Source organism: Anas platyrhynchos, chromosome 7 (assembly GCF_047663525.1).
Source record: "Anas platyrhynchos isolate ZD024472 breed Pekin duck chromosome 7, IASCAAS_PekinDuck_T2T, whole genome shotgun sequence".
In the NCBI taxonomy this organism is placed as follows: domain Eukaryota; kingdom Metazoa; phylum Chordata; class Aves; order Anseriformes; family Anatidae; genus Anas; species Anas platyrhynchos.
Window position 1 is genome coordinate 17,360,833 of NC_092593.1, and position 16,825 is coordinate 17,377,657.

General features: G+C 38.7%; 1 protein-coding gene across 5 annotated transcripts in view; it reads right to left on the reverse strand.

The window, feature by feature from the left end:
- The window catches only part of ITGB6 (integrin subunit beta 6), a 54,606-nt gene extending 39,522 nt beyond the window's left edge, over positions 1-15,084 (reverse strand). The window contains exon 1 of one of the 5 annotated variants that reach the window (XR_003498449.3): positions 14,832-15,084. The gene's annotated coding sequence lies outside the window, so the exon portion shown is untranslated. Of the gene's footprint in view, positions 1-884; positions 1,048-9,560; positions 11,146-12,862; positions 12,906-14,831 lie in introns of those variants that run through there. The other 4 variants (XM_013106283.5, XM_038182349.2, XM_038182347.2 and 1 more) reach the window with 4 other exon arrangements.
- Positions 15,085-16,825: the final 1,741 nt, after the last annotated feature.

Sequence of the window (16,825 nt, forward strand, 5' to 3'; positions counted from 1 at the left end):
TTTTTTGTTAACAGCTTTTTTTTTTTCCTTTTTCTTTTTCTTTTTCTTTTTTTTTTTTTTAATTCCTTTCTCATCTACCACAGTAAACAGAACATTATTTCCAGTCTTTGTTATAAGCTCAGTTAACATGATTCTGAAATGTCAGAACTGTTTCCAATATCTTTGTTGACATAAATTATTTCTGTATTTTGCAAATCTTGTTTTATTGCTATGAGCATGTGTAGGAAGGAAATTTAAACCAGCAGGGTGCATTGATATGTAAACAGGGATATTGGAAGAATGACCTTTTACAGAAAGATTAGTATTTCTATGATTCTTAAAGAACTGGTAAGAACTGTTAGTATTACATACCTAAACAAAACCCATGCAAGACCAAGAACCTGCAAATGAAATATCTCTAAGTAAAAATAAAATCAACTAAATCAGTTTCAATTATCTTGGCTGAGTAATACAATAGGAATAAAGCAGAGCATGGTTTTCCTAACAATGCTTTCTAGGAGTTCAAAATGATTGATGATGCAAAGTCTATTAATAATATTCGATTGACTGATACCTTACGCTTACCTCAGCATCACCCTGTTTTGGCTGGACAATTAGCAAGACCAGAATTACCATAATTTAAGCTTTAATTTTTTTTTTTTCATTCTTAATGTTTTGCAGCATGTCAACATGTCCCAGAAGGCCATAAAGTCATGTTTTCTCTGTGAACCAATAAATTAACAGAAACTTCAATAGTTCAACAGAGTGAAGGATCTCGTAGATACCAAACATGTGTCCTTGCACCTTATACAGCTGTGTTCAGGAACTTATCAAAATCCGTCATAAGACTGCTCAGACAGTTTCTCTTCCTGGCAGATAGGCAAATACAAAGTGTCTCTACTCACCTGTGTGGTATATGCAAGAACAAGGTGAATTCTGCATTATCCAACTCACAAGCAAATAAGCTCCATTTTACTCTGACACGCGCAGTCACCGTGCTTTGTTCCTGTTACTCTCACTAGAAGATTGCTTTAGCGACTTTACTCTTCTCATCACTGGAGACCTTCTAAGCTCCAGCCTAGATGGACTAACTAATTTATATCCATTTGTTTTAGTGACAACATTGTCTAGTAACTTAAATAACTTCTTTCCTTTCCTAGTATTTGCCCTGCCCTTCGTTCCCCTCCCCTTGATGTATTTATAGACAGCAATTGTATATCGCTCATTCTTTGGTTTGTGTAGCACTACTTCTCTGCATTTCTTTCAATGCTCATTCCTAATTGTGGGTGACAGACTGTTCACAGCACTCCAGAAGAGCTCTGACCAATGCCTCCTACGCTGGAGCCTATACGTAGTATTCCTTCCTCAGCCGCCTGCATTATATCTAAAGAGGATCATTTTTTGCCTTTTCCATGACTCAATCCCAACTCTGTGAGCATCCTTCTATGACTGATCAAGACATTATGGTCTTTCTCCTGTCCACTTGATAACCTTCAGTTTATAACAGAAATCATTTCCACCTCAGTTTGTGTTATTAAATTCAAACCCACACCTCCAGCTCTCAAGTTCCCCGACTGCCCATATAACAGGATGGATATTTTTCTTATTTGAGCATGCCATTTTTAGCAGCAATGAAAGCATTAATAATTTCAGAGATTAGCTGAAACTGTAATACTTGAAAATCTGTTTGTAATCTCTGATAGCCCAGTAATTCCTTTTTCAGAACAGATGGTACCTTCCATACATATTCTCAGCCCTTATATATTTAATCAAACATTTATTGCTTTCATTCTATTTTTTCCTTTTTATATCCACATCTTTATTTGTTATTTCTAGCAAAATGTGTACACAATTTGCATATGGTTAAGGTCAAATTAATGAAATTCTAGATGTGAGGTCACTTTTCCTCCACTTTTCTCTCTTCTTTGATTTGATAGGTCTTTTAAGAAAAACTTGCTCCTGTATTTGAAATTTGATTTGGTGTTCTTTCAGCATTTTAGGATGGATGATGGACATCATTCCACTATGAGCCTACTCTGTTCTTTGGATTTAATTTTCAAGTTTGCAAATGTTAGCTCTTACTTCTGTGGCTTCTTACCATCTTGTTTATTTTCCTCTGTGATCTCTACCATCCTCTTCATAGAAAAAAAAAAAAAATTACTTGGCTTGGGCAGCATTTACACTATCTTTAATCAACGCCCCATCCTTACCACATGCCAGACCTCCCTTCATCTTCCTGGTATAAAAAGCTTTTAGTCTTTGTGCTTTGGTTTACAGATGGTAAATCTGTTCGCCACTTAACAAATATGACTGCACTCTACACTTCTTGGTGTCCAAGGTACAGCTGCTTCCCCTATGTCTTTCACTCTTTGCTCATTCCTAATATATTTTTTTCTCACTCTTAATATAATTATATATATATATATATATATATATATATATATATATTATTTCTTCAGCAAGGTGTTAACACACTTCATTCTCTACTTCCAGCAGAAAGTGCAGATTTATTATTATTTTTATATATATTTAAAGAAATTCTAATCCTAACGCTTGGAACTTGCATCCACTTGACAACACTAGCTAGTTTCTCAAAATTTGTTCTTTTGAAGTACTGTATATAACAGACCTATTTTTGTTTATTCTTTCACTTATTTTCAACTTAATCAAGTTGGGATAACATTAGCTAGGTTATTTTCTACAACCAGCTGCTCTATGGCATCACTACCTAACAAAGACCACCTAGAATAGCATCATATTAGTCCGGTGACTGCATAGTGATGAAATCTGCCAGCTATCACACCCTGGAATAACCGGCTCTGCTGTTATCAGTAACATTTGCTTTATACTCTATTTCTGTTCCATCAAAATTTCCCATAACAATACAATGCTTGGAAGTTTCGCCTTCATGCCTGAAGTCATCTGTATTAGAAATATATCTAAGAGTCCTTTAGTGGTCCTTCAGAAGACCCTTATTCACCATACTTTGCCCCAAAAGTTTGACAAATTCCACCCCACCCATGCTGTCTCTGCATTGTTACTGAGTGATGCCTTTGTATATTTGCTTTTATTTTTAGTTTTCATTAGTCTACACATCAGTTTAAGAGTGTTTCAGTCATACACTAGTCATCAACCATACTTTGTTATCATTGAGAGATTCAGGGTCATCCTGGGCCCTGCGCTTCTAGCCTGTGTTTTCCTGCATACAGTTTTTGTATATAAATACCTCAGATTGTCTTCTATGGCATTGCACTTTTCTTTTTTTTTTTAATTACATGGTTCACATTCTTTTTATTCCTGACATCGAGACCATCCACCTCATGTTCCCACCCATGTTAATACTTATTTTTCCTCTTTGTGTTGTATCCATCATATCTTTTTCTCCCCCGTGCATTCATCATTTCCTTCTTTTCAGGACCATGCATGGAAATTACTTACAAGTGTCCCCCAGCCTTCTCTCCTATTTTCTTGCTTACAATACTTTTACTGGTTATACGGATATATAAATATATATTGTCAGCATGCGATATTTTGTAGTATTGTTACATGATATAATCATGTTATACTATATTGTTATCAACTACAGGAATACTACTTCCAGAAAATGAATACCACGCTTGCTCAGATGGAGTTCATCTACTTTTGGTGAAAAATCCTCTGTCCTCTCAAAAGATAAATGCCTTAAAACACTCCTCATAACATCAATTCTTAAGACATCTGCTACTCTTTATTGTCTTGCATACTTTAACACACCCTCTTCAGGAATGAAACTCTGTAATGGTGGTTTTTCCTTCAGACAGTTTTCCCAGTTTGTGTTCTTCTCAGTGCTCTGTCCTTCCACCTTTTATCCTACAATGCAAGCTGATGCAAAGTCATGTTTCATCTCAGAAATGACTGCATTGCCACAGATGCTAAAAGGTCTTATTGTTCTATTAAAAATTAAAAAATTAAAAAATGGATGCACATACTGTGCATGCATTTGCCTGGAATACAATCATTTCACCTTGAAATTATGCTGTAGTAATACTGATAACTTTATATTTGTGGGGTAGTTTTAAAGTAGCTTCAGATAAGAGAAATATGTTTTTTAAATAAAGTGATAAAGTAAAAGCTTGAATTTACTTTTGAACCCAAGGACCTGTAAGAAGTCTCATCAGGTCTCCTGAAGGTCTTTTAGTCATTTGGAGTTAACCATTACCTGAAACTACGTGGGGAGAAAAAAAAGAAAAAAAAGAAAAAGAGGAAAAAAAAAAAAAGAAAAAAAATATTCAAAGCCAGCCTACAATACAGTGTGTGTTTAGGAAAGAAATGCAGACACTGAGTCATAGCTATCAGTTATTCATTATACAGTCAGTCAGTTATGATGTGACCCTTCCCAACATTACTCTTACTTTTGATTTACCGTATGTTGCTGACCTGGTGGATGAGACTCTACACTAGGGCAAGACCCTACCCACCCTAATCAGGTGAGACACTTGAGAGTCTACTGTAAGGTCATCATATGAAAAACATAAATAAGGGTAAAGATGTTACTGAACATACTATATTAGTCAACCTAACAATTACCACGTGAGATAGGAGGAAAAGATACATAAAAATCCAGTTCTCCACATGGGTTGCAAAATGGCATAGAAAGCCTTATTGACAAAATCTAACAGAGAATGATACAATTTCTTCCCAGAGAGGAATAAAGGATTTATTTATGAAGAGTGAAAGCTTTAGGAATGCCTATGCTGGTAGCTTTAGCACCTGAAGAACCAACCCTGAAACTATTATAATTTAGCATGTCTGGCTCATGAGACTGATTCAGGAGAAACTGGGGAAAACAACCATTACTGCAGAATCTGTTGTTTCACGATGCTGCTTTAGCAATGTTATTGGCCTGGAGGTAACTACAGCACACGTGTCCACAAACAGGTAAGACAGACATTACTCAGCACTGTAAAACTCCCCCAGATTGGTCAATATCCGAGGGAATTTGCACCCTGTGTCTACAACAAACGTCCACCACTCACTGATGGTTTACAGATTTGAAGGAGAAGCTGTGCAGTTGCTGCAGCCTGATGAAGGTGTGCAGCCTGCAGCCAGCACAAAGGATGAGCGACAGCTGAGTTATTGTTAATTTGGAAGAGGCATCTGAATGCCCTTTTAAATCAGAGAACAATCACCGTGCTCAGGAACGTCTGAGGGGAACAGTAGACACCAAGGAGGAATTCAAACAGATTGTACACTGGTGCTATGACTACGCCCAGAGAGCGTGCCAGATCATGAACGTGTTATAAGCAAACCTCCAGGGAACAGTAAACACAGGTCTGAGGTTCACACACAGGAGATGCCCCTTTCTCTGCATTTTCTATAGACAACAGTCAAAAATAGACTGGCTCCAAAGATGGGCACATTAGGTGTTCACTTACTTCTGGGCCAGAAAATTAATAATCCAACATATCAAATGTTAATTTATTTTTTTTTCAGCTTTGTGAAATTCAAAGTTATGGATATTCCTATACTGTTCTGTAGTTTGACCTTTCTTGCACAAGGGAAAACCACAAATGCCCACGTTTTCCTGTTTCACGTTAACTTAAAGATAAAGGGCAATGGTACACAACCTACTGCTCAAATCGTGGTAACAATTTCAAGCAAGATTATATAATAAATAGTGCCAGTAGCAAACTGAATATGCTAGCAGTGGCTTGGAGAAAGTACATATTTATCTGTTCTTATTATGTCATCATTTTCTCTCACATTTTTTTGTAAGCTGCTCAATATTTATGGTTTAAAAGCTATAAAAAAGCAAACAAGAACATTGCAGTTACTTATTCAGAGTGTGATTGGGTTTTTGGAACCTGCTGATAAACAGTTATTCATGATACCAGTGCAAAGTCGCATTACTGATAAAGGCATTCATTTCACAAGTCTCATCTAACATCGGTTTGCTCATATAGAATAATAAAGTCTATTTTTCCCTTCATTCTCCACTGATACCTATGTTCTCATGTGTTACTATCTGATTTATTCTTACCACTTCTACAGTGGTATTTTTCTTTCCTCTCCCCCCTGCTTCTTCAAAAGCACCTCTTAGTTTCATTTGCTATGTTTTTGTGTTGAGCAAAGATAGTTTGATTTAGCCAGTGCTTCTGAACTTACATATTAATGAATCTTTCAAGTCTTGGCCTTTTGTTTACATTCTTCTAAGTTCACAATCTTCATAGCATACTGTTTTCTTAATGGTCCTGGTATTGTGCTTCTTTTGTTATTATACTGATGAAGATTGCTTGAGGAAGATCACTCCTTAGAAGAAGCTGCTCCTCTCTTGCGACTAGTTCAGGCTCAGACAGAGCATCGCAAGCTCCTGCCTTGACAGCCTGTGTTTGAGACTTCTTTCTGTTTATAATTTCTATTAATACTCTGAATAACAGCACAGGCATCACAGATGTCCTGATTTTATGAGGACAGCATGTAAATTCTGCCCGAAAAATAACAGTCCAGTGTTGAGAACAGGGGATTTCCAAATCTGAGCCGAAATGCCTGGGTGGACAGCCAAACATAGGGGATACAAAAGCCAGGAAAAGGTCAGAGAGGGAGCAATGCTTGCTGAAGCTGATTTTAAATAGCCAATTGAGGTATTGGCTGTGCTTTTAACATCCACTGCTACTGGATCAGAGGAACTGATGCTAGCATGGCACTGTGGGACCAAAGGAAGCAAGAAGCATCCTCCAATGACGATAAGGATCACTGTTACAAGTAGGTTTTTTGTCCTGGGGGTGGGAAGATGACAGCAGCATTTTCAGTCCTACCTTCTAGATGGTTCTGCTTGGGTAAAGAAAAAATAAATAAATAAAAAAATCTCTACATGACCTTAATAAGAAACCTCTGCAGACATAGCCAGTTGGCTTTATCACACAAGTGCTGTTCCTATGTGGTCTGGTAGGGTCGCATTTCAGGAGCAGCTACCAGTAAATGAAACTTCATTTTGATCAAGCTCTATCTCCCAGCTGACAAACCTACAGATGGCTGAGTATTGCCTTGTCACAGCCTCCAGGCTGTCTGGGTGCCAGCAATGGGGAAAAAAAAATACCCTGATAGGGAAATCCATCCTCAGGTCTGTACCTCTGCATCTCTGAGAAAAGGATGCCAACCACTGTGAGAACAGTGCTGCTCTGGCTCTGCAGGTCTGATGAATTCACTGCAACTGCTTGGGTTGTTACTGGAAGTAAATGCTTGTCAAATGCATCAGGGAAAAATCTGATGCGTGAATTTGTGTTTTCTTAGATACAGGATTCTGGAGAGCAAGTCAGATAAGCTTTGGATGCTGTTGAGATGCTGACCAGGTCACAGGAGTCTGATTTATGAGCATATTCCTATCCTCCTAAACTTTCAAAATGAAATGTTGTGAATGACTGCACAGGCATCTTATGAGTTTCCCCCGAACCCTTAGCAGACAGTGTGAATGTTTTAATTAAAGCTTTGACAGAGAAGTAGATCAGGACAACTGTATCATTTTCCTTTCGTGGCATGTTTCAGCAAGCTGATGCAGATTGCTAGGTCGATGAGATATATCAATATTATAAGACACACCATGTGTCAGGCTGAACACATTAAAGGCTGACGTTAAATTTTAACATGGGTCATGAATCACAGACTTATTCAGCCACCCAGAATTAATATCAAATGAAAAGTCTGGGTAACAAGTTTCTTTTGTTTTGGCTTTATATAAGTAGGAGGATGAGGAACATGAACAAAGGTTCATATATGAAAACAACTTGAACTCTGCTCATGTAGGAACAATTCAGACATTCATGGTGCAGAGAAATAGACAGTTTGCACTTTATAGAAGAGCTTATCATAACTCTCTGAGAACTAAAATTTTGACAACTTGATGTTGGGGGAGCCTGTTAAGAATAAGTCCAGTCAAAAAAAAAAGTGGATATTAAAAACATTTTTTTTAAAAAATTGTCTCCCACATCTCCCAGAGAAAGAATAGGCAATGTTTAAACCAAATGCTGTTTTACTCAGTCCCTCCCCTTTTGACTATTTATTGGTATTCATAGCTAAATTTTCTTAGACAGGTGTTCAACTAAAATTATTTGGGGTTAGACCTCAACCACACAACTCAGTCATGAAAACACAAACCAGTGACTTAACTCCACTGAGTAGTCTTTGACTTCACTGGTAGACCCTACAAATTGTAGTATAAGCTCTTACATTTCTGTCCTTGGGACAATACATTATCATGATTCATCATTCTTTATCTATCTTTTTATCTTCATTTCTTTTATAGCTCACCTCTGTCTAGACCAACACATAGCTCCTTATAAACACATGCTTAATCATAACCAGACGTGCAAGCTCAGCTGGGCAAATATGTGATGTTCTCTAGTACTTCTCATCAGATCAAGTTTCCCTTTCTATTTCAGTAGGATGGAAATATTTTGTTCTCAGAAACAAAAACCTTTATTATTTCCTCCTTATTGTAGGACATGTGTTGATGAAGTATCTCATGATGAAATTCCCTGTGGACTATTATTGAAAATACGTGCTGCAATAAGACTATTCATTCACTTTCCGCACATTTTTGGTAAGCCTGTGGTACCTCAGAACATGTGTCTGTCACTGAGGACAACACAGAAGCCTTCACAGGACTTTAACAGCTGTGCCAGAAGCAAGAGCTTTTTTGGCATCCTGAATAGCAGTAGCTCTACAATGAAAGGGCATTGTTCAAAAATGGCACAATCATTAGAAATGGTGGCACAGCAAAAGAAGCGCTGAGAGCATTGCAAACAGAGACGTAAGTAACAGGTCTATTCATAGAAGTGCTTTTCCCCGGGGAATGGAGGCTTGTGAGTGACTTCATTAACTGCTGACAGCAGACAGACTGCACTGCGCTGGGAGTGAAAGGGAAACAGTCATCAGATGGCCTCAGCCACAACTGAGGAAATGCACAGAAGAGATAACTGGCAAGTGTGGTGTTTTCTTCACTATTCAGAAAAAGTTAGTCATCCTTAAATTTAATGGTCTATTTCATTCCTTTTGGCAGAGCAATCTTTTTGTATACGGACTCACTATTTGCACAAAAGGTTCTTCTGACAATTAAATGCACTGTTGGAAACATCCCAAATTGTGGAAGGTGATGTCTGAATTCCAGACAAATTGTTAATTGCAAGGAAAACCCCCAGATACCTTGGCATTTGTTACTTTCAATAGCCAGAAGACACTTAGGAAGCCTTGTTATATGTCAACACCATGCTGTATTTGACCTCTCACACTGTGTGCAGTGGAATTTGCCTCACTGCACAGTCAGCTGAACCTGCACTCTCTTTGGTGTCTCCAGGATATTTCTTCACAGAAACAGGGTTGTACAGACCAGATGACCTATATCTCTAGAACTTCTTTTGACAAGCTTAAAAGCATCCACCCCACCAAACCTACCTTGAGTGTGCTATGTATTTGCTTGAAGGTGTTCTCCACACTCAGAGACCATACTAGCAGCTAAACAGTTGATAGATGAAACACGGCATTTTCTATACATAATTACCTCCTACTTTGTTCCAAAAATAAAGATACGGAAAGCAATGTCAGCTTACCTCCCGTTCTCCAATACGCTTGAGCATTTTTTGGGCACGGAGCAGACCTGTCCAATGCTGCAACAGTCTTGCACAGCAGCTCTGCTTCCCGCTGTATCACAGGGAGCTTCTCTTTCTCTGCATAGTAGCTTTCTTGCTCCTTACCAGCCCTGCAGCTGACCTTTCTTTTTAAAAGCACACCACTGTCCTACTCCTCTTAACTTCAATTTTCTCTGTGGACCCTCCACACTCACTGGGTGCCTGCACTTCAACAATTAATACCTTGATTATTGGCTTTCTCTAGCAGGTTTCTCACTGTCCAAACCCTATCTCCTCTAGGAGGTTTAAAGAGAACTGGCCTAAAATGCCACCAGTCAAAAGTCCTATTCTTCCCAGAGGAAATACTACTAGTCCTTCATAACCAAGCAGGCTATTTATAGGGATGGTGACAGTGTGTCTAACCCCACAGCACAACGAGCATGAGACAGTCCACAGAAGACATGATGATAGAGGCTGTTCATAAAATCAAAACTGGAATTCATATGCTGTATGTCAATAGTGATTTAAGCAACCACTTTCCTGCCTCTCACCAGGGGGAAGAAATAAAAGCCCTGTTAGCACAGGGACACACAGCACAATCTCTCTGGAATAATTAATCCATTACTTTAGAGACTGGTGTTAAGGCCATTCTGATTTCTAAATCCTTTTATTTGCTATAACCTTAATCTACTCTATTCCTGTACATTCAGTGCTTCTGCCTCCAGCTCACTTACTTTCCAATCAGGTCACTTGTGGTTTCCGAAGGTGCTTTTTCACATTGCACAGTAAGTTCATTTTAACAGATCAAAATTTAGGTTATTTGACCAGGTTAGCAGAACGTCCTTAGTTTGGGATGCACAAAAGAATCCCAGACAAACCCCAGACAAAATCAGAAAAAGCACGAAGGCAGAGTTACATTAGGATATGAGCAAGAAAGCATCAGCATCAAACAGATCACAACATAGAAGAACAAATACCTTATCTCTCTTCTAACACTAAGTGGGCACACAGAACAAAGGCACCCCAGCATATGTCTTACTTTTCTGGGCAGGGGATGAAGAGCTGGGGCAGCACTATATGAAAAGGGAAAGCAAACAGAACAGAAGCAGGGTGAGGTCAGGGTCTGTTCTGGGAGCACATGGAAGAGAATTGGAAAAGCAGGAGTGAAAGATCAAGCAGGGGACACTGTGTGTAACAAGGCTGGGGACTGCTGTGCCCAGGGCACCCTGAGGTGGCCCAACAGGGACAGCAGCCGCTGGGCCCCTCACCATACCAGGCCACCCACTGCAGGGGCAGAGGGCCTCAGAACTCCACCACAGGCCTAGGACACATTTGGAGACCTCTCACCACCAGCAGTGGTGGTGTTGATGCTACTGCTGCTTCTTCCTATCCCCTGTACTAAATAAAAGCAAACTCCTCTCTGCTAGGCCCAGTAGAAATTTAACAACCACTGCCTCGTGTGCAGCCCTTTCAGCTGATGCCCACAGGTGGGGAGAAAATAGGCCCAAGATCACTCTCTCCCTGTTGCAAGGTGTGGGGTCTGCTGGAGGTTACTTTAATACCAGTATTGCCTACACCTGTATCTGCTTTTTGACAGAAACTTGCCTTGGGCCCGAGATGGCTTTGCATTCAGTAAAGCCCATGCTGGGGTGTGAGAGGAGAGGGGTGGTAGGCCATTTCCTCTGAGAGCATTCAGTCTGTGGAGGTGCTTCAGGGGAAAGGGAGGAGGGGAACAAACAGCAGGCAGGAAAGCTTCAGGGAACCGTGCGTGGACCCAAAATGGAGGTAACATTAGCAGCAGTGAGGTCAGAGCAGAGTAGTAAGTTACACTCGAAGAGAAAAGTGCCTTAGGACTGGGTGGAAAAAACTATCAGAGAATAAATTTTGCTGAGGAAGAACAGTAACACTTGTTGCTACCTATAAACCCAAATCGTGGCTTTTTATTGATACGTCCCTAGGAGCTAATTAGGGCCTAAAGTTGTAAATTGGCAGCTGACTTCAAGGCCTGGAGACCATGTATGTGGAGCAAGGTGGTGGGAGGTGCTTCCCTTCCCACCCCATTTCTGGCATTTAGCCTCAGTCAGACACAAGCCACTAATCGCCTTGGCAAGCTGTGCCTGGCGCACAGGGTCACCGAGCAGTGCCCACCACACGCCAAACTCAAGAGCTGCTCACAGTGACCAGGATGCATGGGATGAAAGAAGCTGGGCCCAGCAGGTGCAGGCCGCTGAGACACAAATGGCTGCACCGCATGGCATCTGCCTTGGCGTCACGCAAACCCAGCAACCGAGCTCTGTGGAGCAACCTCTGCTATGTGTTTATACATACTTCTATAATACAAATCATAAAGGCCCTTTTCCTGGGCTTTTACTGTCAGTGTGATAATAGGATTCCCTAATGTGCCACTTCCCAAATAAGTGCCCTTGAAAACAGAACTTAAATGTCTAAAGAATGACCTTCAATTATAATTATATCACGTAGTTCACTAAAGCTGGGGTAGAGGTGATCTTTATTTTTTTGCATTTCTATTTACTTCAATAAGGGTAAACTCAGTTTCGAAGTGAAACACCTGAAGTCCTCCTTTCTCTAGAGTAGTCTAGCTACATTTTTAGAACATTATTTTTTTCACTTTATTTATTTTTTTAATCTGATGATTTGAGGAGGATAGGTATACAAACTCCAAGTCAGGATGCCAGACACTAGAGAGGACAGAATATTCTCCATTCTCCTTAGCTGCCACATGGGGCCTAAATATCTGCAACTCAGCTTGACAGTACGTTGCTGTGGCACTAACCTTTTTTTTTTTTTTTTTTAGGAAACATTACGTAAACAATGAAGTGAGCCAAATTTAGACTCTGATACCTAGACTTGTCATCTAACAGGTGGGACTGAATCAAGATTAAGAAACCAATGGACGGTAGCAGAATCTGTATGATTAATGGCTTGGGGACAAAGGTATTTTTAAAGCTGTCTCACTAGCAGCACCTGAAAATGCATTTAAGGGTGGATTATTTTTTTTTTTGAATGATATAAAAAATACACGAAAAGTGACAGAGAAAGACTGAGCCAATCGAGTAGAGATGGTTGAATTTTGCCTTAGATTCCTGGAGGAATATATTGCTAAGAACTAGAACAGATTGTCCTTAGATACGCGCTCCAGGGAAAAATATTATAGAATCATATTGCCTTACCATGATTCTTCTCTTTCCTTCATACAAGCATAGAACAAACAAACAAAAAAACCCCTGCCTTCTTATATACAAGATCTGAGAACAGATTCATACCATGTATAATTCTGTTACTTCTGATCCTGCTGACCAGTTGTTTCTTCAGTTATCCATAAAGACCAGGAGTCATAAAAAATTTGAAGAAAAAAAAAAAAGATGTTTGTCAAAGATGTGTGCTCCAATGCACAAACAATAAGTAAGACCAGAAAATACTTTTCCTGTGTTATAATGCAGCCCCTCCATCCCCAGAAATTCAGTTTTTCCTCAGAGAAAACATTTATTAGTTCTGTGCACTACCCTGAACTAGGTAAACCTCACAACTGTAAGACCAATGGTGGCAAAACAGAGGATCTCATATACAGTGAACAAATTACATATAAAATTAGTTTTGACAAGCTCAGTGAAATCAGATGCTGTCACTGCTTGTGACAGTCTACCTCACCAACCATATTGAATTTTGCCTAGATACATTTACATCCCTGAGAGCTGAAACTGCAGATGACTGGCCCCAAAAGATCTAGGTATGGAAGACCAACAAACTCCCATGTGAAAACTACATCAGAGCATGGAAGATAAACTCACATATAACTCCACTACGCAAAATTAAGTAATAGAATTACCTGACCATTTTCTGGGACAAATTCTTGCTGCTGTGTATTTATTTATTGAAGATAATACTTATGGCCAGATACCTCAGGCCTGTGTTCCTGAAGATACTTAATCAGTCTGTGGCTAACACTTTCTCCAATTTTTGTGTTAAATGAAGTCATATATAACTTTAGATCTTGATCAACAAATATTGCATGTACTTGATTTAGAGATTAAAAAAGATACTGAAGGTGGTGTTAGAAGCAGTTCCTGTGTTCTTACTTCTATTACACTACTACCTCAATCAGAAACAGATCTTTGGGATAGAGATTGTACAAATATAATTATTTATAATTATTAATACAATTAAATTAATAAGAAATAAAATTAATTATAACTCATTCACCAGGGACACAACAGAGGTGAGAATTCCACAGCAATAATGGGGTACATACCATATACAGAAGGTGCTGAAAAGGAAGCATGGCAGTAGGATGGACTGAAAGCATGATGAAGTCTAAGTAAACAACAGCAGCACAACAAAAAATGAACTGAGGTGCATTTGTGGTGTTACAGGAGTCAATGAGCTTCACTTCTGCTCTTTGGTAAAGGGACTACAAAGTACTGTGCTGGGGAAAAATGCAGGCACCCTTCATTGTCTGCCTCAGACCAAGTACGATGTCATAAATCATTAGAACAGAATCTAGTATTAATTACACGTAGTTTTAGTTTATCTCTCACAAGCCTGAGTGAAATGCAATGCAGCTTTAATAGTCTCAAAGTATTAATAAGGAAAATATAGATCAGTCAAACTCTAGCTTTCATAATTGTTAAAACAGTTAATTATTGTACCATTTAGTGAATGATTACAGGTGTTGTATGGGACTGATTTTTTAGCAGAAGTTGCAGATCATTTCTGTACCACTTTAAAACTTCATTTTAAAAACATTCTTCATGCAGTAAAAAAGCTGAAAAAGCCAGAATGTGTTTAGGCTGTATAAATGGACTATGACCTTCTTCATTTCATGTTTAAAAAAATAAAAGATATTGAAGTGATGCATAGTTACAGCAACCCTGAGAAAACAGCTAAAAGTGTAACTTCAAACATACTATTTCATAGCCAAATCAATTTCTGAAAAACCTCACAAAGTAAAGGACATACCAGTAAGCCTTTCATGTTATTTACACAAATTATCAAAAGAAATTAACATTGACAAACTTACCTAAATTTAGGAGTGAATTATGTTCTCCTTCTCAGAGTCAGCTTCAGTATTTTAACAAGAAACTTATCGGAACCATAATGTAATTATTTATAAATATATTTTTCACTAATCAGTTGAATGTATGTTTTGTATTCCTAGCTGCAAATTACAGCGATAATAGGAACAGACCTACTCTATGTGCTATGAAGCCTTTAGCCACACATTGCACTACTTACCATTCAGAACAGACCTTCCAGTTCAGAAAGTGCTGAATGCATTACCATGCCCATTGTCAAAAAACTCTGCTAGACGTATCATTTATCTCTATTGTGGTAATAAAGAGATTCCTGGCATTCTGGTATTAAGAAACCAGAAGTAATATATTAGTTTTAATTTTCCTCTGCTACTTAAAAATGAACACATATGATAGAGCACATAGTTTAGAAGACTATGAAGATAGTGTCCTATCGAATGACAGACTGTCTGGTTGATTTACATGAAGTACCAAGTGCTCATATGAGAAAAGGTTAAAATTAGATTGACGAGCAAATGTGCTACCAGACTGCTGGCTGACAAATGGCAAAGTTATGCCAATGTATTACTTATTCTGGAGGCGCCCAAGAAACAAGCAGGAGGATAGTAATTCATGTGCTAGAATACATTCACGTTTAGCATAAACAAAGAGTCCTCAGGGTCTGCAACAGGAACATATTAGCTATAAGTAATTTCTGTCAACAAATAAGTCAGTGGTAAAATTTGATTATTAGATACGAAATTTGAAAGACTTATGATTTCTTAAGTCAAGAGCAGGCTGCTTTACTGTCATTTAAATTAGTTCAGAATAATGCCCTGTTGAATGACTACATTGTTCTTCAGATAAATTGGCTATTGTGGCTACATCCTCCTTCCTCCTACCAGCTAGACAATGCAAATACAAATTAGTCATGTAACCTTTCACTGTGGCTCTCAGACTACAGTCTGATTGTTTCTCAGTCATTGCGAGGAGTAGCCTAGTTAAATGATGGTAATTCCTTTGTCTTTCTCCTTTCTTTTAAGGAAGTTCTCCTGAGATCCATGCAGTCAGCTACATGAATGTTTGTTTAGAAGCGTTGTCTGAGAAAAAGTAAAAATAAAAACTTGTCTAACTGAAGACACTTTGGTTCTTAAAATTCAGCAGCAAACACGCATCACAGCCTAACCTTTTTGCTCTGGGCACTCAGCAGATCTGAAAATAAAGCTGTATGAGAGATAGGTGCTAAAATCATCATGTCAGGGATACAGAATGCTTCTGTAAGCATTAGCTTTAACAAGTAGCAGCTGGATAATGGTGATAATGAATAATTACCAATCATGTGTCTCAATTTTGTCTACAAACTGGATATAAGATTGTGAAAGAGATGGAAATGAGTTAAATTACTGACAGCTGCTACTTTTTAACTCATGGCTTAACTAGTTAATACTTAAAATTAATAAAGTTGTTCCTTTATCAGGTGGACAATACAAAACAGGATCTTTCTCCCTCTGCTATTAATGGAAATTCAGCAGCTCACTCCTGTGGAATTGCAGGCTATAGAGTGAATTTTTAAATATGTAAACATGAATTAAATAGGATTTTACAAAGCAGACAATATTGCTTGATCCCATTCCTCATTGGAACAACTTTTTTTGACATTTTGTTAATATGAAGCTACGTTAAAGCCTTAACAGACCCAAACCCATTTGTCAACCTGTTTCCTTGGGGAAAAAATGTTCTTATTCCCTTTCAAATAGCCATGACAGACAGCATGTTAGGAGAGGGAGCTAATTGTCCCTGTTAGTCATCACCTTGTCAGGATGACTGGCAGCCAGTAGACTTCAGACTTGCTTGAAAAGCTAAAGCTAGTTAAGATCTCCTTAAGTGTGGAATGGAGAGACACCTTTAGACTTGCTACCCCTTGGTGACACCTGAAAAACTGGTCCGATATTTTATGCCAGGTCTTTAATATGTCTAGTAGTTTCTTCTTCCAAAACTACTGTCAGGTAACAAGGGAGGAAAAAGGGGAACCCAAGGTCTGAATCACAGCAGGGTCTCCTTCTAGCCTCCTCCCCCAGCAATATTATTCTTGCAAGTGAGTGATGACCAGGGACACGTAGGAGCAACTTGTTACCATCTAAAATAATCCACTAGGGTGCAAAATAGCCTCTATAAAAAGAGTAACTATTTCTGGAAAAATCTCTGCTTTTTTAAACT